Below are 23,721 nucleotides of genomic sequence, written 5' to 3' on the forward strand. Positions count from 1 at the left end.
AAGAATCAGATTGGAGCGCTATAGGAGATCGAATCCATACCCTAACTCGGTGTGGATTCGCTACGATGGCGACGGCAATGAAGAATCCGTCGGCGGCGAGGACTCCTCGCGAAGGCTGACAAGAGAACCAAGTGGATGTCCGGAGACTAGGGCGCGATAGCAAATGGGTGTGGCATTTGACGTTTTAAGAACTTTCCAACCGCCGGGTTTCGCTGAATATTTATATCCCTTAGCTATCGGTACTGAGTTGATATTTTCAGTGCCATCGTGTTCCATAACTGTCAACAGACAGTGAAACATGGTGAGGCCAAAAAGCTAAACTCGGTTGCACCGAGATGATAAAACCTGATCAACTCTAGACTTCGATGGGACCAAGATTTTGAGGTTGGTCACATCGAGATGCACTTTGGGAGGTTATTGAATTTAGCCCTTGTCGATACGGATCTCCGAGTGATCCTCACACAGAGTGTCCCTAAAGTGCTTGCTCAAATTTTGTGATGTAGCATGAATAGAATTTGAGACGAGAAAGCGTAGATAGCTACAGACGGGTACTTAGGCATACTTGTATATCCAATTGGACAAAAGAAATAGAAAGCAAAATAACAACAATTGGATATCCTTGAATGAGTAAAATATGCATACCAACTTGCTCACACAATAAGATGTCAAGTAAAATATGGTGAACATGCACAAACATTCTAGCATCTAACAAGCACTTTGGTGATAATGAAGTCATCTATATATGAGCATATTGACTTAGGAGCCAAGTAAGAATACTTGATCATAGGTCATACTCATGGATTAAGCACAAGTGGGGTTACCACTTTTACATAATGCATTAATGTGTTCAGATCATTTAGGAGAGGATTATACTCAAGTCTTATAGTGTATCTCCCCTAGATGTGAATACCCCCCTAAGAGGGATAAACTAACCTTGGTTTTGTCATAGAAGACTTCAAGTAGGTGAAGTAGTGGTCGATGCTCATTGTTGATGAAGATCATCTTGAGTTGGGAGCCATCCTTGTTGTTTCTTACTCTTCTTACCTACATGGGTTAGTCCTAAAGCAAAAGAAACAAATGCAAAGATATATATGTACATGGAGTGAAGTACATGGGAGGTGATGTCCAAACATGTATTAATTACCTTGTCCCTTGCTCACCTTTGAGGGAATGTGTGGCTCCTTGAACTAATACATATGGTAGGAGTTGATTGCATATAGTTCTTGCAAAAATGAATAAGAGTGAATTTGATTGGCGGAGTCACCCCTCAAGAACTTTCTAGTTCTTCCTCTTGGAAAGCCACATCACCTTGATGGGTATCCCTGGATTTGTGGTATCACTAGATGAGGTAGTACTAGAAGTGTCCTTGGGAAACCACTCAACCTTGGCTTGGGGTTCTTCCTCAAATGAGCCAATCGCCTCTTGAAGATTTCCCTTGCCCTTGTCGTCTTGTGGTAGAAGGACATCTTGAGAGCTTGTTCCCTTGGGAGGAGTGGGGTCATACTTATCCTCTTGAGGAACAAACTTGGGAATGGGATATTGACCTTCTTCCAAACATCTCCGTTGATGTTGAAGTAGCCAACACCTTGCTTATTCGGAAGTGCTCCTTGCTCACACACAATTCCCTCGAATTGCTTACTTCGAGCAAGACTCTTGAAGACACCTCTCTCTATAATCCCTTTCAATAAATCATTTTCTTGCTCAAGTGTAACTTGGATAAGAGAACCATTAGTGGAATCAAGACAGCTACTACCAACAACATCATTTGATCTAGCTTTAGCATTGTTGTTACTAGATGAAGAAACTTTCTTGCCTTTGTTACTAGTGTTCTTAGTTTTAACTTGTGGAACAAAAGTACACAAGAATAATCGTTTGGCTAGATAAGAAGAACTCTTCTTTCAATGATCATCATTGATTGCTTTTAGAAACTCATGCTCTTGCTCTAAATTTAGCTTCTCAAAGCGTAGCTTCTCATGAGTTCTTGCAAGCTCTCTATGATCTTCTAGAGCAGTTTCATGAGATAACTTAAGAGTGTTTAATTCTTTAGTTAGTTGTTTAATCTCTTTCTTATCATCATCATTCGATTCCTCTTGACTAGCATGAATATTTGTAAGTTCATTTTCAATGTTATCACTAGTGTTATCAAGGAGAAAGTCATCTTCTCCTAACAAGTCATCCTCATCACTATCAATGTAAAAGTACTCGGGTGTGATACCTTGGGGCCTTTTGCCATGAAGAAGTTTCCAATCCCTTCATTTGGTGAATGAAATAAGTCGTAGGAGTTGGGGGAAAGAAGTGCAATGGCGGAAACACATTCATCTTGACTATAGTCGGAGTTGGAGTGATAGCTTCTCTTGGATTGGTTGTCAGACTCGGAGCCGGAAACCCATTCACCAACATGAGCATGATGTCTTCTTCTTGATCTGCTCTTGGTGTACTTGTCCTTCTTCTTCGATTCTATGCCTCTCCGAGAGTGTCTTCGTTCATAATGATCTTCTCGACTCCTTCTCTCTCTGCGAGGTGACTCATCTCTTGAGCTCCGTCTTCTAGGTGACTCTTCTCTTTGTTTGTGGGGAGCCGATAACTCATTGGAACCCATAATTTCCACAGTTGTAGCAGTTTCGGTCATGACTAGAGGAACCCTTCTCATCATATCTTGAGGTTGAGCTTCTCTCATTTCCTCTAGTCTTGTAGAACTTGCTGAATTTTCTGACCATGAGGCTGATCTCTTCATTGGCAACAAGGTTGTAACTTGAAGTAACGGGAGCATCGATTGAAGCTTTGTAAGCACCACTTGACTTGTTATGCAGCTCATCTTTGTCCTTGAGAGACATTTCATGAGAAACAATCCTTCCAATGACTTCAGTTGGAATGAGATCCTTGTAATTTGTCATCATTTGGATTAATTTGCACACGATGTCTTATCTTCCATCCATGCCTCTAAGTATCTTCTTGATGATGAATTTGTCGATCATCTCTTTGCTTCCTAAGCCAGCAATCTCATTTGTGATGAGAGCTGTTCTAGAATACATCTCAGCGACTCCTTCACCATTCTTCATCCCACGGAGGGTAACCAATACGAGAGTCCACGGAGGGCTCCACCCGCAAGGGGTCCACAAAGAAGCGGCCTTGTCTATTCCACCATAGCTTCCATCCACACATGACTAGCCTCACTCACAGCAGATCTTCACGAAGTAGGTGATCTCCTTGCCCTTACAAACATCTTGGTTCAAGTCCACAACATGAAGTAGGAGGCTCCCAAACGACACCTAACCAATCTAGGAGGCACCACCCTCCAAAAAATAATAGATATGGTAGAACGATGAACTCCTTGCTCTTGTGCTTCAAAAGATAGTCTCCTCAACACTCAATCACTCTCTCTCAGATTTGGTAGGGGTAGGAGAGATTGATCTTGTGGAAAGCAACTTGGGGAGCCTAGAAATCAAGGTTCAAATGGTTGAAATGGATTCTCTTGATCTCAACACATGAGAAAGGTGGCTCTCTCTCAGAAATATGGATCTGGCAAGTGTAAGTGTGTTTTGAGTGCTTCCTCTCTGATTGAGAGGTAGGTTGTAAGTGCATCTAGTGCCCCTTAGTGATTTTGGTGGTTTGAAGACTTATAGGTTCAGAGACTGATAAGTTTGTAAGTGTACACATGCTCTATAGGTCGCTGAGGAGTTTGAGTTATTCGATGAATATCGACCCCTAAAAATGTATGTCTTCACGTGAAGACTTTGGTCATTCCTTGAAGACTTTGATCTTGAAGAAATTGCGAAGAAATTGATATTCCTCATGAAGATATTGAAGATGAGCAATTTGGTGTGTCCCAAAGAAAATACTCTTAAGACTTTGAAGCTTGAAAATTTACTCTTTCTGTTTCATTTTCTTCATTCTTGAGTCATAGGAACACTGTACTATTAAAGGTGGTCGAGGTAAAACTACAGAAATAATTTTCTAATGATGCTCAACTCAAACCTACACATACCAGATCCTCAAAGTGAGGAACATGAGAGACACGAGGACTTTCAGAGTTGAAAGTTCCGACCGTTGCCGCGCCACGCGCCACCTGTCCGAAATCTCATCCACCCAACGGTCATATCATTAATGACATTAACGTCAAATCATGTCGGGATGCTCCCAGGCTATAAATAGCCACCCGACAACCACTAGATGGTTGGCTACTCCAACAGAAACTAACACTTGTCATTTAGAGCAACCTGATTCCTTGAGGACTTTGAGAGAAAATCATCAAGTGAGGAAATACCCCAAACACCCAAACCCAAACCAAAACCCAAGTGATTGAGCATCATTAAAGAAGTTATTCCTGTGTGTAACCAACGCTTATTACCTTTGAGGACTGTGCGTCCTCTAGACGGCTAGGCGTCATGGTCTAGAGCATCCAGCAGTTGATTGTGGATCGCCGGGTGACCGAGTTTGTGAGGGTTTGGAAGTCTTCCCTGAAGACTTACCACGAGTGTTGAGCGAGGACTATGTGTCCTTAGCTCAAGGAGAATACGGTAGGGACTGTGTGTCCCGGGACTGTGTGTCCTTTGATTTCAATACCAAGCTGCTCCAAACCAGACGTACAACTGTCACAGCAGTTGGAACTGGCTCATCGACCACTATATTCATCGAGCTACTCCTTCTATTTCTCCAACTCTTTTCATTTCCTCAATTGCAAGTTGAAGACTTTCATCTGTACTACTTGAAGAACTTGACTGAAGACTTTCTCTGAATTCCTCACCTCAAATTCCTCACATGAGTTATTCTTCACCTGCTTATCCTGTGTACGTGACCTGTGAAAACCGATCCTGTCAACTCACTCTGAGTACTTAGCTGTAATTGCTTTCACATATCTGTTTAAGTACTATTTCTGCTGCACTCAGTTCATGGCTGAGGACTTTCCTCACTAGGAATTTCCTCAGTGATGAATTTGTAAAAATCGCCTATTTACCCCCCTCTAGTCGATATAACGCACTTTCAATTGGAATGAGAGCAAGGTACTCCCTTGTTCTGTGTGATTTTGGTTTAACCGCATGCAGTTTTAGTCATGTCGACTGCATGTATGATAAATGTTAATGCAGGGTGTCCTATGTTCGAAGGAAAGGACGTCCCCTACTGGAAGGCCAAGATGCAAATGCATCTTCAAGCAATTGACAACGATCTCTGATACATTCTGGAAAATGGTGTTCCCTCCATCACTGCAACTATCTCTACCGCTGATGTGAAGAACTTCAAGCAACTCGACTCGCAAGCAAAGAATATCATCTGTGGCCATCTGAGCAAATGTCAGTATGGCAGATTCAGTGCTTTGGGCTCATCTAATCTTATCTGGGATAGGTTGTCCAAAGTCAACAAGGGAGTGTCCACACAGCGTGACTCTCACGTTGATGTTCTTCATAATCTCTTCAACCATTTTCAAGAGGCTTGATAACGAAAGCTGCGAAAACACCTTTGATTGCCTCACTGACATGTCAAATGAATTGCAAGCTTTGGGAGCCAGAGACATCAGTGACCATGAAGTTGTGAAGAAACTGCTACGATCTCTTGATCCACTATTTGACACACTGGTTTTGATGATTCAAGAATGAAGAGACTACAAGATGCTTGATCCCGCCGATATACTTGAGAGACTCAATACTCATGAATTGCAACAAGAAGAAAAGAGAGATCTATATGGACCAAGCTATTCACGACCTGGTGAGTTGAAGGCAAAGGCTGTTTCCTCATGGTAAGAAGAAGAATCTGATTGCAGTCTTGGTGATCGTGAAGAACTTGGGACGAAACTTGCTATGCCCGTGAAGAAAATTCCAGAAGTTCACAAAGCGTGGCTAGTTAGGAAAGTCTTCAAGAAAAGATATGAGGAAATCAGAATATTCATCTGAGGACTACAAGAAAAGAACCTGCCACAAATGCAAGAAATTTGGTCACCACATTGCTGACTGTCCTCGTTGGGTGAAGGAACCAAGAAAGAAGAAATACAAGGATGAAAGCTCCAATGACTGGAAGAAAAAGAAGAAATCTTCAAAGGCCTCATCTTCAAAGTCCTCATCACACAAGGAGACTAGTTTCAGAAAGGCACGAGCACTCATTCGCAAGGAAATGGATTCTAAAGTAGAATCTGAGGAATGTGATGAAGATGAAGGTTCTGAAGTGGAGTCAGAATTTGGTATGGCAAGTCTTGCACTTGCTACCACATTCATCATCAAGTCAATCTTCAACCTTGAATAAAATGACAACGTCAACAACACTAATGAATATGATGATGCCTTTGCTCCAACCTATTGCTTCATGGCAAAAGGTTCAAAGGTACCAAGCCACACATCCTCCTCTGATTCTAGTGACTGTGAATCTCATGATTATCAAAAACCCAGTTACTATAAACTATCTAATATTGCCACTAAGCAACAAAGTGCTATTGAAAAGCTTCAAAAACTTCTAGACAAAAGCGATGATCTGTTGAATGATGAAATGAATCATACTGAAATCCTCACTGAAGATGTTCAAAGTCTTCAGTCTAATTTGATAGTCCTCAAGATCGTTATGGTACACTCTTGGCTGATCATGAGAAGCTTTCCTATGAATTTCTTCAAAGGAAGCTTGATCTTGAGAAGTTAAAAATGTCCCATGATGATCTTCGAATGGAAAATGATTCATTGCTTGCTCAACAGATCAATACCGCTTAGGAAGAATTCATTCCACCATATGTGAAATGCATCAAACGTGAAATTGCTAATTCTTCACCTGAAACCTGAAATGCTTCTATCGCTACAAATTCTTCATATGTTCATGTGGTATCAAATTGTTCACTTGAGGAAACCACAAATGCTACCAATGAAAATGCAGGATTGAAGGAAATGTATGTGATATGCATATACGAAAGTCTAAAAGGGCATCAAACCCTTTGCGATTTCCTCAAAAGGAAAATTCCGAACAGGAACCCGAGGAAAGAGGGCATTGCCTTTGAGAGGAAACTGAATGTTCATGGGTCATACTGGAAACCTGAGCAGTACCCCAAAACCTCCTGGGTTGCTGCAAAAGGACCTCCCATTGATCCATCCACTCCAACATGCTTTGCATGTGAAATGTCTTGTTCCTCTGATGAGTCATTTGACTCCAACTATAAACTGTTCAAAAATCAATCTAGTGAACTATTTGCTCGATATGTTGGAACTAAGTGCACGAATGGACCTCCCTTGAGGAAAATCTGGGTTCGCAAAAGTTGCTTGGAAAATCTTCATGTAAATGTCCTCATGAGAGCACTAGTGAAGAACGGGAACCTCAGATTAAATTCCTGAGGTGGACCAAAGTCTTCACGAGGATCAAATTCCTCAAATGGTCAAAATCATGCTAGTTCTCACACTAATTCTTCTGATATGCAGGGAAACTACAAGGGACATGAATATGTGCACTATTCCTCAAATCGTTATGTTCATAAGACCTCAAAGAATTTCTCTGCCTATTCATTTGAGTACTCTAACCCCCCTACTGTGAAAAGAAGTGCATTAGCTTCAATGCCCCCATTCTCATATGGTGCTCGTAGGATGATGAACTCTTGCCACCCCTTTAGATCTGGGTGGTGAAGAAGTCGAACTAATCACTTCTGCATGTCAGGTCTCCCGATACTTATCACTAGTAATCATTGTATATGTGACCAAAAACTGAAAAAGGAAATGCAACGGTGGACGTGAAAGAAAAAAGGGTATAAACTAGAGATGTAACTTCTCTCATGTGTAAAAGATTCTAGGTAGAAGACAATCATGATGATATATATGCACAAAGGATGTACACACGAAATAGTTACAAGAAGGAACAAACAAGATATCCAAAAGGAAGTCATAAATATAGCAATAAGATCTTTGCTTGAAAGGATAGTACATGGCCTAATATTTTCTTATTGTACAACACGAACTTCCAACTTACGAACGTCAAAGACATCACAACTAGCAATAAGACATCATCGTTCAGATGCTTTGAGAAAGGAAACAAGTACCACAATAACGAATCAAGAAATTTATGCCATGATGCAACCTACGAAAGGTTGAATGCAAGAAATGTATGCATGAAGTAGATACTTGTCACCGAGATAGCATTGAATTGATGTAGTAGATAACTATTCGTTGACCATCCTAAATTGGCTACAATAAGCACATCGTGTCAACACCTTCCTTGTAAGTGAGTCAAGCATCCAATGCATCACCAATTGTACCTAGAACAACAACACAGACAAAATGGTGCCCAAACTCATCGGGACCAAAGAGTTAGATAACAAACAGTATATAGGACAAACTCCACATAAATTTGTGCATATAGGTATGAATTTGAATTTCATGCACATAGCCAATTTATGACAAGGTGGAGTTTCCCCTATATATTGGATCAAAGAAAGGATGCATGCCGAGAAACTACATATAGTAAATATGCATGCTCAAGGCTTCCAAGAATCAAATCAACACATAGTTGATAAGACACCAGACGACAAGGTATCAAGTGATAATAAGATACCAAATCAAAAACTATCACTTTAAGGATATCAATCAAAAGATACGTCAAGGAATGAGATATCCATTGACACATGCCAAATAAAAGGAAACAAGATACCAATTGAAGGAAAACAAACACGACGTATCTAGTTTATAAAAGAGAGCTAGGTTCCAAACACACCAAACCCTTGACAAATTTCCATGATGTGAAAAAGCATCATAAAGAGAAAGACTAGCCTCCCATCAACACACGCTTGAGGAGGATCAAAAGATTTTACGATAAACACATAAAGAGAGTGTTGTAAACAAAATAGGATAGCTCCCCCAAGAGATGTGTATTATATAGTATTTGCATTTAAGTACAAATGCACAAGATGGGATCATCACTTTATCTATATCTGTAAAAACACTAGACATGTTCAAACGACCCATAAGAGGCAAGCAAGACAAACGATACACAAAATTCAGTGTAAATATAGTTAGCAATTTCTACCAATTGAAGGGAATACCAATTGTCAAAGGACAAGAAGTATTTGGAAATAATTCCCATTGGTAGATTGAAAATATACCCAACATCATCTTTACACCAAAAACACAAGCAAATGGCACTTGTAGAGCTAACATGCCACCTAGGAACAAGATAATTTACAGTATCAACACTAAGTGGCAATACCTCAAATGTACACATTATCTAGGCTTGTAATATTCACATAGCATATTAGTCCCCCATAATGTGATAACCCAAAAATATTAACAAGTCGCAAAAGAAAACCAACAAGAGATAATTAATGGAGTGTCGTGGGTGTAAGTCTGACAGTAGATGTGTAGGGTACGAAAGGATGGGCAGAGCCTTAGCTACGGCGAGGTTGTATGAGTTCAGGCCCCTCTACGGTGGAGGTAAAAGCCCTACGTCTCAGTGCTCTTGGGAGCTTGATGTCAAGTGGAATATGGATTACAGTGAAATGCTAACCCATGCACCAGTGGGAAAGGGCGGCTTATAAAGAGTGCGCTGCCCTTCACAATGGTTCGGTGCACAGGGGTGGTGTAGTGGAGAATAAATGCCTACGTTACACGTAATGTATGCCTTAAATGCCAATAATGGTACATGAAAACGTATGACCGTTGCCCTCCAGGGGGGTTACGATGTACAGAGTGGAATCCAGTCGGTAAGTTTGATACGTTCCGAATGCTCATCTCCGACTGGATGATGGAGGAAACGTCACCGACTGGATGATGGGAAGTCCTTAATTTAGTCGGAACTGACTAAGGGCCTTGTCCCTTATGAAGGGTAGTCCTTGGGTAGGACCTATAGGGCAGGCCTATGTCCCTACCCTGGGACTATAACCCCATCATTAGTCCCCGAATGGATCGGGGTTGGAACGACGAGGCGATGCTTGGAGTACGGATCCGACTGGTATTGATGCGACTTTGGCGTTGCTTGCCTCGATCCGTTTTATCCTCTTGACCAGTGATCCGAGTGGATTTGTGTGTGAAACGAACCGTCAGAGACCGAGTGCTTCCGCGGAATCTTTCGACGTGACCGCTCAACTGACAGCGGCGGATTTTCTGGGATCCTCAAATTTCGGTTGTCGCGCGCTCAGCGGGGGTCACGACATCGTCATCGAGTAGTTTCTGCCGCCTCGATTACTGCGCCTTCATCTCCTCCACTAATATCGCAGCAGCCGGTCGGGGGATAAGATTTTGGGGCCACCTGCTAGTGACCCAATCGGAACCTTATTTAAACCTCCCCAGTGAGGGTTTCTCGTTGCGCTCGCCTGATAACTCGCACTCACCCCGCTTCTCCCGTGGCTTCCTGCGCACCCCAAGCTTCTTCCTCCTTCTCCTCCCCCGCGGATCTACAGCCTCCACCATGATGAAGGGGAAGATGAGCAAGCTCGAGGCGTAGAAGAAGAAGAAGACGGCGGCTCCTGCTCAGCGGCGAGAGCGGGCACTGCCGGCAGGTTCGATCTAGGGGGATTTCCTCCCCTCCATGGTGACGAAGAACGACATGCTGGAGCTGGTGGAGCAAGGTATGATCGAGAACAAGTCGTGGAGGCTGCCGGCGGAGGGCGAGACGGAGCCGGCGCCCAGGAGAGGGAGCGCGTCTTGCTTCTCAGTCACATGTACCGAGGCTTCTCTCTGCCCCCTCATCCCTTCTTCAGAGGTATCATGAACCACTTCGGAGCGCAGCTCCACCATTTTCCTCCCAACGCAATAGCTCATCTTTCTGCCTTCATCGTGCTTTGCGAGTGCTTTATCGGTTGTCTTCCCCATTGGGGGCTCATTAAGTACATCTTCTCCGCTAGATCCCAAACCGTCAAAAGACTCAGTCAGTCGGACGACAAAACTCATATCCTCCAACTCTGCGGAGGCTTAGGCTTCCAGAAGAAAATCAAAAGTAGCTATCCCGCTCTCCAGTTGTCCGAGTCCATTAGGAACTGGTAGTCGACTTGGTTCTATTGCCAGGACGTTGCTTGCGTGAATGCCGTGACTGGACTGCCACCATTTAGCCTAGACCGACCGGCTCCGCCCAGGCAGCTTGCACTCACGAAGATGGAGAAGATCCAGATTCAGCCTCTGGTCGACGCGCTGATAGATGTCGCCCGGAAGGGAGTCACCGGCACGGATCTGCTTGAGATTTTTCTGGGTCGGCGCATCGAGCCTTTGCAAGCTCGACACCATACCATGTGGCACTACACGGGGCCTGAGGACTCCACTCGGACTCACCCCAAATGCGTGATCGGGGAGGTTGTGACAGCGTGGGTCCGCAGCATCAGAGGCGCCTGTGATAACCCCAGAGGAGCCCGGCGAGTGAAGCCCTTCCCCGCTGACAATCCTCCTCCGAATGAGGTGAATATATCTTGCCGAGTGCTTACAATTCTCTTAGATTTATCGCATTTTCTTGCATCACTGTCTGACGTCTGATGTTGTCTACTGTATCTCGTGCAGGCATGGACTAACTGGTTTTCTCCCGTCTCGAACGGGAATCCGGCTGAGGAAGAGGAAGGCAGCCAGGAGGGCAGCGTGGAGAGCGCCGAGTACGTCTCCGATAGTGGGGAGACGGAGGAGGATCCCGAAGAGGAGGAGGGGGAAGATGGGGAGCAGAGCTCGCGACCCCCACCAGCAGAGCTTCGAACTAAGCACCGTCACGAACTCGTGACTCCGTCGGATCCTCCAGCGGCCCCGAGTGCCCCGCCAGCTCCTCCCGTGGTTCCGAGCACCTTCCAGCAACTCCCGTGGTTCCGAGTGCTCAGAGCACAAAGAGAACCAGGGACGCTACTGCTGAGCCCGCGGGCCAACCTTCCAAGGTGGCCAAACCGAGTGGATCCAAACCTCGGAAGGCTTTGCCTCGGATGAGGATCGCCGTTCCCGTTGCCTCAGCGGAAGTGTCTTGTTCTCCTATCTTCTTTTAGTATTTGATTGAACTCATGTTTATTTGTCGAGTGGATTTTACTCGACAGAGCTGCTACCTCCGCCACTTCTCTGCCACGCCAGGAAGACGATCCCATGGATACGGACAACGTTGCCACATCCCAGCAAGGTACGTCGTGACGACTCCGAGAGCTTAAATTATTGTTTCGCGAATTCTGTCTTTGATCTTGCCCTTTTTTCTGTGGTTTCACGTTGTTCAGTCAGGCTTCCTTCAGAGGTGAATCATCTGGAGGAGGACGACCAGAAGAGGTTCGGGCAAGCTTCGGTGCCTGTCCTTGAGGTCGTTCCATCTGCTACCGCTCCCGCCATGGACGTGCCGCCAACCGAGACGATGCCGTCGACTGAAACGGTGCTCATCGCGGCTGAACCGATTGGAGCAGGACTTGGGATGCCCAAGGAGTCTCCCATGGTGCCGGGCCCGTCGACTGTCCAGTACGACGCCCGACACCTCCCGGAAGATCAAGTGGGAGCCGCCAAGGAGGCTATGGTGCAGGTGGAGTTGATGGTGGGTGATGCGAAGGGGGCGTACGACTCCATCGCATCTTTGTGCAAGAGAAGCTTGGAGCTCCGGGACGATATCCGAGTAAGTACGCTAGTAAGTATTTGCTTTGCTCTTGTAACCCACTGGGGGTTTAAGCGATACACTCGGATACAGTAGGATTATTTTGCAGTGGGTTCACTCTGAGTGAACCCAGTGGGTGTAGTCCCCGAGACTTCTGTCGAGTGCTTGCACCGGCAGTTGTCTTTATATACATTGTCTTTGACTTGATCTGATGAAAACTAATCTGTCCAAGTGGTGCCAGTGGGTGCACTCCGAGTGCACCTACTGGAAGTAGTCCCCGAGAGTAATTTTACTCAGGTCGGGTAGTAGTAGCCTCATAGGCTTGTTTTTTGTTATGTAGCTCAATAGGGCGGACGTGTTTGAGCTTCATGACAATGGGGTCACTCTTAGTGAACCCACTGGGTGTAGTCCCCGAGACCGTTGTCGACTGCTTGCGTCGGCACGGGTCTGAAGAACTTTGAGGTTTTATTGTTTTCCTTGTTGAATTTGTGTGATCTTCTCTTCGCGCTGATTTGCAGAAGACTTGCGAGATGGGATCAGCGTACAACGCTCTGAAGGTTGAAAAGATTCAGCATGCTGCGGAACTAGAGGCAGCTATGCATGACTTAGCTGGCGTGAAGGGTGCTCTTGCTGAACAAGAGAAGTCCTTGGAGGAGTCCCGTGAGGCAAACAAGGAATTGGTGGCCGAAATTGAGAAAATGGGCAAACAAAGGACTGAGCTGACGGGGCAGATGAAGGTGATGAACAGTCGGTGCATATCACAGGAGAAGTACGTCAGTGACTGGGCAAGGAAGATGATTGCGCTCCTCGGTGGTAAGTATTTTTTCGAGTGCTTCTTGACTTTGTATTTCATGTTGCGCTTACTTTCTGGTCGTCTTGTCTTTGCAGATTTTTGTATGGACGCTGAAGCTGAAGCAGCTGACATTGAGCGGTCGGTTATTCTGAACGTTCCACTCGGCGACGACGCCAATCGAGACATGCTCCGAGCGCACATTCGCATTGGCAGAGTGGGACCTTTCATCAGCCGCTTGAGAGAAGTTGTCGGCCGAATCGACAAGGAGCTGTGGCCCGAAGACGAGTACCGGCGGGAGATAGAAGGGTTGATGAGTCGGCTGGAGGACGTCCCGAACCGAGTGCAGGCGTGGAAGAAGTCTGCTGCTCGCTGTGGTGCAGATGTGGCGCTGTCGCTGGTCCGAGTGCACTACAAGGAAGATCGCGAAGAGAAGCTGAAGGTGTTGCAGGTCGCCAACACCAAGAAGCTTCGATTCGAAGATTTCATGGAGACCTTCCTTGAGAGCGCCACTCGCATCGCAGACGGGATCGACCTCGACACTTTCGTGGAGCCTGCCAGTCCGAGTGCCAGTCCTGACGACGCTTGAAAAACTTAACCTCTGTATGCCGAGTGGTATTTGTATCAAACTTTGGCCACTGCTGTTGGCCGTCACATTCGTGGTTCGGTGTGGATAAGCTTGATCTACACCGAACCGACTATCGTTGAACCAACTTTGAATTCGAATCAAATATTTTGCTCTTCCTTCGCCAAAAAATTCTTGATACAATTTTGGCTCGTGGTTTCTGTTTGGCATTTCTTGGTGAAGCCAGTGGCAAACATGCGGAGCATGTAGTTGTCAGTTGCCTTGACATATGCATGAGCCTCGATGCGGGTCTGCTAAGCCTCCGAGTGGATCGCGAGGATACACTCGAAGGAATCGTTTTACTTAGGCGCTTCTGGATTGCAGCTAGGTCTCCGAGTGCGGCATCTCGTGCGCACTCGTAGCGATTTGATACTCATGAAGCTTTTTTACTTAGGCGATTCTGGATCGCAGCTAAGTCCCCGAGTGCGGCATCTCGTGCGCACTCGGAGCGAGTTGATAGTCATATAGTTGTCAGTTGTCTTGACATCCACATGAGCCTCGATGAGGGTCTGCAAGCCTCCGAGTGGATCTCGAGGATACACTCAAAGGAAGCTTTTTTACTTAGGCGATTCTGGGTCGCAGCTAAGTCCCCGAGTGTGGCATGTCGTGCGCCCTCGGAGCGAGTTGATAGTTTGGAGATTCTGGATCGCATCTAAGTCCCCGGGTGCAACTTTTAGTGCACACTTGGAGAGAGTTTGTACTCAGGCGATTCTGGATCGCAGCTAAGTCCCCGAGTGTGACTTCTAGTGCACACTCGAAGAGAGTTTGTACTTAGGCGATTCTGGATCGCAGCTAAGTCCCCGAGTGTGACGTTTAGTGCACACTCAGAGAAAGTTTGTACTTAGGCGATTCTGGATCGCAGCTAAGTCCCCGAGTGTGACATTTAGTGCACACTCGGATAAAGTTTGTACTTAGGCGATTCTGGATCGCAGCTAAGTCCCCGAGTGTGACGTTTAGTGCACACTCGGAGAAAGTTTGTACTTAGGCGATTCTGGATCGCAGCTAAGTCCCCGAGTGTGACGTTTAGTGCACACTCGGAGAAATTTTGTACTTAGGCTTTTCTGGATCGCAGCTAAGTCCCCGAGTGTGACGTTTAGTACACACTTGGAGAAAGTTTGCACTCAGGCGATTCTGGATCACAGCTAAGTCCCCGAGTGTGACGTTTAGTGCAAGCTCGAAGAAAGTTTGTACTTAGGCGATTCTGGATCGCAGCTAAGTACCTGAGTGTGACGTTTAGTGCACACTCAGAGAAAGTTTGTACTTAGGCGATTCTGGATCGCAGCTTAGTCCCCGAGTGTGACGTTTAGTGCACACTCAGAGAAAGTTTGTACTTAGACGATTCTGGATCGCAGCGAAGTCCCCGAGTGTGACGTTTAGTGCACACTCGGAGAAAGTTTGTACTTAGGCGATTCTAGATTGCAGCTAAGTTTTTTTTAGACCGGAGTCTGCCAACGCGGAAGAATCTTGAATCTGCAAAAGATCAATCTGCTTTGTATTACTTCAATGATACTTGTTCTTTACATTGCCCCATTCGGCGGTCACGTGTAGAAGCGCTTCAGGAGATCTCCATTCCATGCTCGCGGCTCATCCGTTTCCTTGTCGAGGTTGTATACTCGATATGCACCGTTGTTCAGCAGCTTGGAGATGATGAAGGGTCCTTCCCAGGCGGGAGCCAACTTGTGAGGTCTCTGCTGATCCACTCGGAGCACCAGGTCGCCTGCTTGGAATATACGACTCCTGACGTGTCGCGCGTGAAATCGCCGCAGATCTTGTTGATAAATGGTTGAGCGAGTCAGTGCCATCTCGCGCTCTTCTTCTAGAAGATCCACTCCGTCTTGCCTGGCTTGCTCTGCTTCGGCTTCGGAGAAGAGTTTGACTCGCGGAGCGTTGTGAAGCAAGTCACTCGGAAGGACTGCCTCTGCTCCATAAACGAGGAAGAACGGGGATCGCCGTGTAGATCTATTTGGGGTTGTGCGGAGACCCCACAGCACCGAAGGCAGCTCGGTGACCCAAGCGCCGGCAGCATGTCCTACTTCTCGATGGAGTCGAGGCTTCAAACCTTGAAGAATAAGTCTATTCGCCCGCTCTGCTTGCCCGTTTGTATGGGGATGCGCCACAGATGCAAAATCCACTCGGATACCTTGGCTTGTACAGAAACCTTTGAATCTGTCCGAGTCAAAGTTTGTGCCATTGTGAGTGATTATGCTGTGCGGTACCCTGAATCTGGAGATGATGTCCCTGACAAACTTGATGTCCGTAAGGGCGTCGAGCTTCTTGATGGGTTTGGCTTCAATCCACTTGGTGAACCTGTCGACTGCCACCAACAGATGAGTGAATCCTCCTTGTCCAGTTCTGAATGGACCGACTGTATCTAATCCCCATACTGCAAACGGCCAAACAAGAGGGATTGTCTTCAACGCAGATGTTGGCTTGTGGGACTTGTTCGAGTAGAACTGACAGCCTTCACATCGGTCGACCATATCCTTCGCCATTTCATTCGCCTGCAACCAGAAGAAGCCAGCTCTGAATGCTTTGGCGACGATTGCCCTTGAGGAGGAATGATGACCGCAGGTTCCCGAGTGAATTTCTTCCAGGATTAGTTGTCCCTCCTCAGGGGAGATGCATCGTTGAAGGACGTCTGAAACACTTTCTTTGTACAACTGGCCATCAATGACGGTGAACGACATCGACCTGCGGACGATCTGTCGGGCTTGGACTTCGTCTTCTGGTAATTCTTGCCTCAGGATGTACGCAATGAACGGCACAGTCCAATCGGGGATGATAGCAAGAATCTCCATGATCAGATCAACCACAGCGGGGACCTCGACTTCAGTCAGATCTGTCGAGCGCTTTGGTTGTACTAGTTCCTCTGTGAAGGGATCTTCTTTAACTGAGGGAAGGTGTAGGTGCTCGAGGCAGACATCACTCGGGACTGGTCTCCGACTGGATCCAAGTTTCGCCAATTCATCAACTGCTTGGTTTTTCAGTCGCGGAACATGGTGGAGTTCCAGACCTTCAAAGTTTTTCTCGAGCTTCCTCACGGCGTTGCAGTAGGTAGTCATGGTGGGGTTCCTTACGTCCCACTCCTTCATCACTTGATTAACCACCAAATTTGAATCGCCATAGACCATCAGGCAACGGACGCCGAGTGCGATGGCCATGCGCAATCCATAAAGGAGAGCTTCATACTCTGCCTCGTTGTTGGAGGAATCGAAATGTATCTGCAACACATATTTGAGCTTGTCACCCTTTGGCGATATGATCACAACGCCAGCGCCGAAGCCATTCAACATCTTGGACCCATCGAAGAACATTGTCCAATGAGCCGAGTAGATGTGAGTCGGTTGCTGTTGTTCTACCCATTCTTCTATGAAGTCAACCAGAGCTTGAGACTTTATAGCTTTCTTGGCCTCGAACTTGATGCCGCAGTATAACATCTCCATTGCCCACTTCGCCAGTCGGCCTGATGCGTCCCGACTGTGGAGGATTTCCGACAACGGAGCATCAGAAACGACATACACCGAGTGGTCTTGGAAATAATGAGCCACCTTCTTCGCAGTCATGTAAATCCCATAAATAAGTTTTTGATAGTGGGGATACCTCTGCTTGGAAGGAGTCAGGACTTCGGAGACATAATACACTGGCCGCTGAACCTTGTATGCTTTGCCTTCTTCTTCGCGTTCGACTGTGAGAACAGTGCTGACGACTTGATTTGTAGCCGCGATGTACAGAAGAAGGGGTTCTTTAGTGAGCGGAGCAGTAAGAACCGGCTGGGTGGAAAGTAGGACTTTGAAGTCGTCGAATGCGATTTGGGCTTCGTCTGTCCACTTGAAAGTATCTGATTTCTTCATCAGTCGGTACAGAGGTAGTGCCTTCTCGCCGAGTCGACTGATAAACCTGCTCAAAGCCGCTACGCAACCTGTGAGCCTTTGAACATCGTGTATTTTGACTGGATGCTCCATTCAGACGATGGTCCCGATCTTTTCGGGGTTGACATCGATCCCTCGTTTGGAAACGAAGAAACCGAGTAACTTTCTGCTGGGAACACCGAATGAACACTTGGCTGGGTTGAGCTTGATATCGTACCTTCGAAGGTTGGCGGATGTTTCTGCCAAGTCACTCAGCAGGTCGGAACCTTTGCGTGACTTGACTACGATATCATCCATATACGCCTGCATATTTCGACCTATCTGGTCAAGGAGGCATTTTTGGATCATGCGCATAAAAGTTGCTCCTGCATTCTTCAAACCGAATGGCATAGTGATGTAGCAGAAGCACCCGAATGGGGTGATGAAGGCTGTTTTTAATTCATCGGGGCCATACAGACGGATCTGATGATAGCCCGAGTAGGCATCAAGAAATGACAAACGCTCGCAACCCGTAGTCGAATCGACAATTTGATCAATAACGGGGAGCGGGAAATGGTCTTTCGGGCAGACCTTATTGAGATGCTTGGAGTCGATGCACATTCGGAGAGACTTGTCCTTCTTGGGCACCATGACAACATTGGCGAGCCACTTGGAGTGGTGTACCTCGCGAATGAAGTCGGCTGCCAAAAGCTTAGCCACCTCTTCTCCGATTGCCTTCCTCTTGTGCGCGGCGGACTGACACAGGCGTTCTCGGACAGGCCGAGCAGGAGGATCCACATGCAGTCGGTGCTTAGCCAACTCCCTGGGTACACCTGGCATGTCAGCGGGCTTCCATCCGAAAATGTCCCAGTTCTCACGGAGGAATTGGATGAGCTCGACTTCCTATTTTGGATCGAGGGTGGTGGAGATGTTCGTCGGGGCAGCGGTGTCATACGTCGGGTGGATGTTGACCTTCTTCGTTTCTCCCGCCGACTGGAATGCGGACTCTGAAGCTGGCTTCTTCGAACGCATCAAGTCAGCGGGGTCGGCTGTCTTCTTGTACTCGTCGAGCTCGAGGACAGCCATCTGCTGATCGGCGATCCTCGAACCCTGGTGCAGACACTCTTCGGCCCGCTGCCGATTGCCTGTGACAGTGATCACACCTTTAGGGCCTGGCATCTTCAGCTTCAGTTATATGTAACATGGATGGGCCATGAAACGCGCATACGCCGGACGGCCGAGAATCGCGTGGTATGCACTCTGGAAGTCCACCACCTCGAATGTCAGATTGTGCTTGCGGAAGTTCTTGTCGGAGCCGAAGACGACGTCCAACGCGATTTGGCCGAGTGACTTGGCCTTTCGTCCAGGGACGACTCCGTGGAACTGCATGCTGCTCTCGCTAAGTTTGGACATCGGAATGCCCATCCCCTTGAGAGTGTCAGCGTACATGATGTTCAAGCCGCTGCCACCATCCATGAGGACTTTGCACAGTCGGACTCCTTCCACCACCGGGTCGACGACCAGAGCCTGCCTCCCTGGGGTGGGCACGTGTGTTGGATGATCCGACTGGTCAAAGGTGATCGCGGTCTGAGACCATTTGAGGAATGTGGGGTTGGTTGGGGTGGCCATGTTCACCTCCCTGTTCACCAGCTTCAGTCGACTCTTGCTTTCCACGTCAGCAAAAATCATCAGTGTTGCATGGACTTGGGGGAACGGATCCTCCTTGTCCTCCTCATCCTGTTCATTGTCCTTTTCACTCGGCTGCCCTTCGCCGAACCCTTGGATCAGGAGGCGACATTGCCGAATGGTACGCTTCGGAAATATGGCGTTGCCTTCTTCATCCATCTTCGTGTGGATTGGACATGTCTGATCCATGATGTGGTTTCCGAACTGCTTCTTCTTGGGGGTGAACTGAGCCTTCCCCTTGCCCTTGAACTTGGCATTGGTAACGGTTGCGGCCTCTGCCTGCGGAGTGGACGGTGCTTTCTGCTTCTGCTTCCGAGTGTTGTTCCCATCTCCATCGGCGACTGCTTTATGCTTGCCGCTACGAATGTGAGCCTCTTCTTCGCCATTGGCATAGCATGCTGCTATCTCCATCATCTCGCTTATGGAGATGTCGCCTATCCGACCGAACTTCAGGTACAGATCCCTGTACCGCACGCCTGCCTTGAAAGCGCAGACTGCTTGGTACTCTGTGACGTTCTCCACCGTGTGGTAGAGGGTTGTCCAACGCTGGATAAAGTCACGCACGGGCTCATTCTGCTTCTGGACACAGTGTTGGAGCTCCACGAGACCAGCAGGGCGTTTGCACGTCCCTTCGAAGGTCCTGATGAAGACTCGGGCCAGATCTGCCCAGCTGTAGATGCTTGAAGGGGCTAACTGGTTCAGCCACACCTGTGCCAAACCGTCGAGCATCAAGGGGAGATGTTTCATGGCGACCTGGTCATCTCCGCCACCGATCTGGACTGCCACTCGGTAGTCGTCCAGCCACGTTTCTGGCTTGGATTCTCCTATAAACTTGGCGATCCCCATCGCCAATCGGAAGTTGGGAGGGATGTCAGCCGAACGGATGGCCCGACTGAAACACTCGAGACCAGAGATGATGGTCCTGCTTCCACTCGGACGGTCTCTATCGTGACCATCACGGTGGGCTCGGCTCCTGTCGACCTTCCTCTGGGCGATGTATCCTCTTGCATCGGGCCTTGGATCATAAGTGTCACCGACCGAACGCCGATCATCATGATGTCGGGGCCCGTAGGGCCCACCCCGCGGAGGGGTGCGTGAACGGTGACAATCTTTGGGATTCATGGAACGGCTGCCTCCTCTGTGTCGCTGATGAGAATCGGGGCTGAAAATTGACCGATGCGTGTTCGCGTGAACAGAACCGTTGTGGATCCTGTTGTGCGACTGGGAGACCGCCGAATTCTGCTGCTGCGCAGTGTGCAACAGGGCACGGATCTGCTCGATCCCTCTGTCAGCCTCTGAATCAGTCGGCTGGAGGGAATCGGCTATCTTGGCGGGGGCAGCCAGGTTGAGGACGGGTGTGCGGAACACCTCCACGTTGCTCTGACGAGTGCGCCGACTGGCAGAACGACGGGGCTGACGACGAGCGCCGGATGACTCGCCGACCTCGTGCTCGTTCCGACCAGTTTGGCGGGGACTTTCATGGGAATTGGCCATGTGAACTTCGGCTGCAGGCCCGCGACCCAAGTACTCGGAAGGCAACTCAGTCGGAATAGAGTCCGAGCGCTGGGACGGCGGCGCAACCACGACCGACTCGAGGACCGCCACTTGAGAGGACGCGTTTTGGCACGCCTGGGCGTGTCGCACCCAGCGCTGGAGCCGCGGACGGCGAGACCGCTTGTTGCGGCGCGTGACGGGGCGAAGATCGACACCGGAGCCGACTGCTGGAGAAGAAGGATGCCGCGGGCGCCGGCACGGAAGTGCGTAGCCCCACGACTGGGTAGCGCCTCGACGTCGAGAGGCGCATCCCGAAGCCATGCCGAATCGTCGACGATGAAGGAGAGTGCGCCGAAGAGGATCTCACGACCCATGCACAAATCTCCACCGGACGACATGACGAAAGGACGTAGTCGCAAACTCGCCGGAAGTCGCTTAGACGCCTGCCCCACGGTGGGCGCCAACTATCGTGGGTGTAAGTCTGACAGTAGATGTGTAGGGTACGAAAGGATGGGCAGAGCCTTAGCTACGGCGAGGTTGTATGAGTTCAGGCCCCCTACGGTGGAGGTAAAAGCCCTACGTCTCAGTGCTCTTGTGAGCTTGATGTTGAGTGGAATATGGATTACAGTGAAATGCTAACCCCTGCACCAGTGGGAAAGGGGGGCTTATAAAGAGTGCGCTGCCCTTCACAACGGTTCGGTGCACAGGGGTGGTGTAGTGGCGAATAAATGCCTACGTTACAGGTAACGTATGCCTTAAATGCCAATAATGGTACATGAAAACGTATGACCGTTGCCCTCGAGGGGGGTTACGATGTACAGAGTGGAATCCAGTCGGTAAGTTTGATACGTTCCGAATGCTCATCTCTGACTGGATGATGGAGGAAACGTCACCGACTGGATGATGGGAAGTCCTTAATTAAGTCGGAACTGACTAAGGGCCTTGTCCCTTATGAAGGGTAGTCCTTGGTAGGACCTATAGGGCAGGCCTATGACCCTACCCTGGGACTATAACCCCATCACGGACCATATAGAATTTGAATTTCTCATGAGTAAGACATATCACATAGAAACTAGATAATCTTGAAATATCAATACTAAGTGGTATTCCTCATGTATACACATTTGTACGATTGTGAGGTGTGCAAACCATATCACTCTCCCATAATGGGATAATACATTAATCTCTCAAAAGGGACAACAAAGATACAAACAAGATGCAAAAAGGGTCAACAAAAGACTCACATGTACATGATGTGCAAACCAATATACACATACTTGATTACTCAAGATAAGCACAAAATATACAAGCACATGCAAGGTACAAAACCACAACATGCAAAGGGGAAAGTAACTAACAATGTAACCAATTTAAGTACAAGTTACCTTAAGGAGGCACATTGTATACACGATAGAAACTCGATACTCTAAACGACTTGGATTGAGATAATATGAATGATGAAGATCCCTTAATTCTTCATGATGTAGCCGAGTCTCAAATGCCCTCCAATATCAGCTATTGATCAAGTTTGAGCTTGTTGGTCCCCAACCATGTTGGGTCCTAAGAGGTTAGTCACAATAGGCTTGCCTAATCAAATGGTTCTTTTCTTGACACCACTTTGAGTACCAACAAACTTGGCAAACATATTGCCAATCTTATCCTTCCAAAGAGAATAGATATCATCAATAATGATTGGGTTGGATAAATTACCTCTCGTTCAAGAAGAAGCAAAGTGACCGTTCTCACGACATAAGTAGCAACATCTACCCTTTGCTTTCTTCCCAATTGATTTCTCAACTTGAGGAGTGTTGGCTTGGGTCTTCTTGGGAAGATGCCTTTCTTCAACTTGTAGTTGAGTATGTGATTGAACTTGTGGCCGCTTCCCTTGTTGCTTGTGACTTCGGGGCTTCTTCTTTAATGGGAAAGATCTAAAATGGCGCCCTTCAATTTTGCACTTGAAGCAAACAATCTTGGCCGAATTCTTGACTTGTTCTTGGCCCTTCTTCATGAAGATTTTTGACTTCTTCTTATTGGAGTTGAATCCAAGTCCATCTTTGTCATTTGGGGATTTTTTCCCACACAAGACATTGTTGAGTGTTCACGTCCCTTCATGACTCTTTTCCAAGTCTTTTTTCAAAGAAGTGACTTGGGCCTTGAGCTCTTCGATTTCCTCTACAAGGTTAGTATCAACACAAGTACTAGAGGAAGTATAAGCTTCATTGTTAGAGCAACAAGGCAAGGAAAGTAATTCATCACAAGATGTAGAAACATTATGAGTAGATGAATTACGAGGACTAGCACATGGCAATATAGCATTTTTGACTAGAAGTAGTGATAATGTCCGCATGAGGCTCACTTGATGTTACCTTGGTAGTAATAGCCTCATGAGCTAACTTTAGCTCATTATGGGATACTAGAATATCCTCATGAGAGCTTGTGAGCATTTCATGATTTCCTCCAATTTCCCATAATTGCTAGATAGCAACTCAAGTTGAGCCCTTAGCTCAACATTCTCCTTTAAAATGGATGCTTCACAAGAAATAGAGTTATAGCACAAGCATCATCATTAGCAAAAAGAGGAGAAGGCAACTTGGAAAGCTCTTTAGCATATGAAGCTTCAAGTTGAGCATGATACTTGGCGAGTTCAATGAACGAACTCTTAATGGCCCTTGAGCCATTTTCTAGGTGCTCATAGTACTCAAGGAGTTTAGCATGTGCTACTTCAAGCTTATCAATTTTAGTTCTGAAATCATTAGCCACCTCAAGAGCTCTATCATGGGATTCCTTTAATCTAGATAATT

The sequence above is a fragment of the Hordeum vulgare genome, chromosome 7H (genome assembly GCF_904849725.1).
Source record: "Hordeum vulgare subsp. vulgare chromosome 7H, MorexV3_pseudomolecules_assembly, whole genome shotgun sequence".
Taxonomy (NCBI): Eukaryota; Viridiplantae; Streptophyta; class Magnoliopsida; order Poales; family Poaceae; genus Hordeum; species Hordeum vulgare.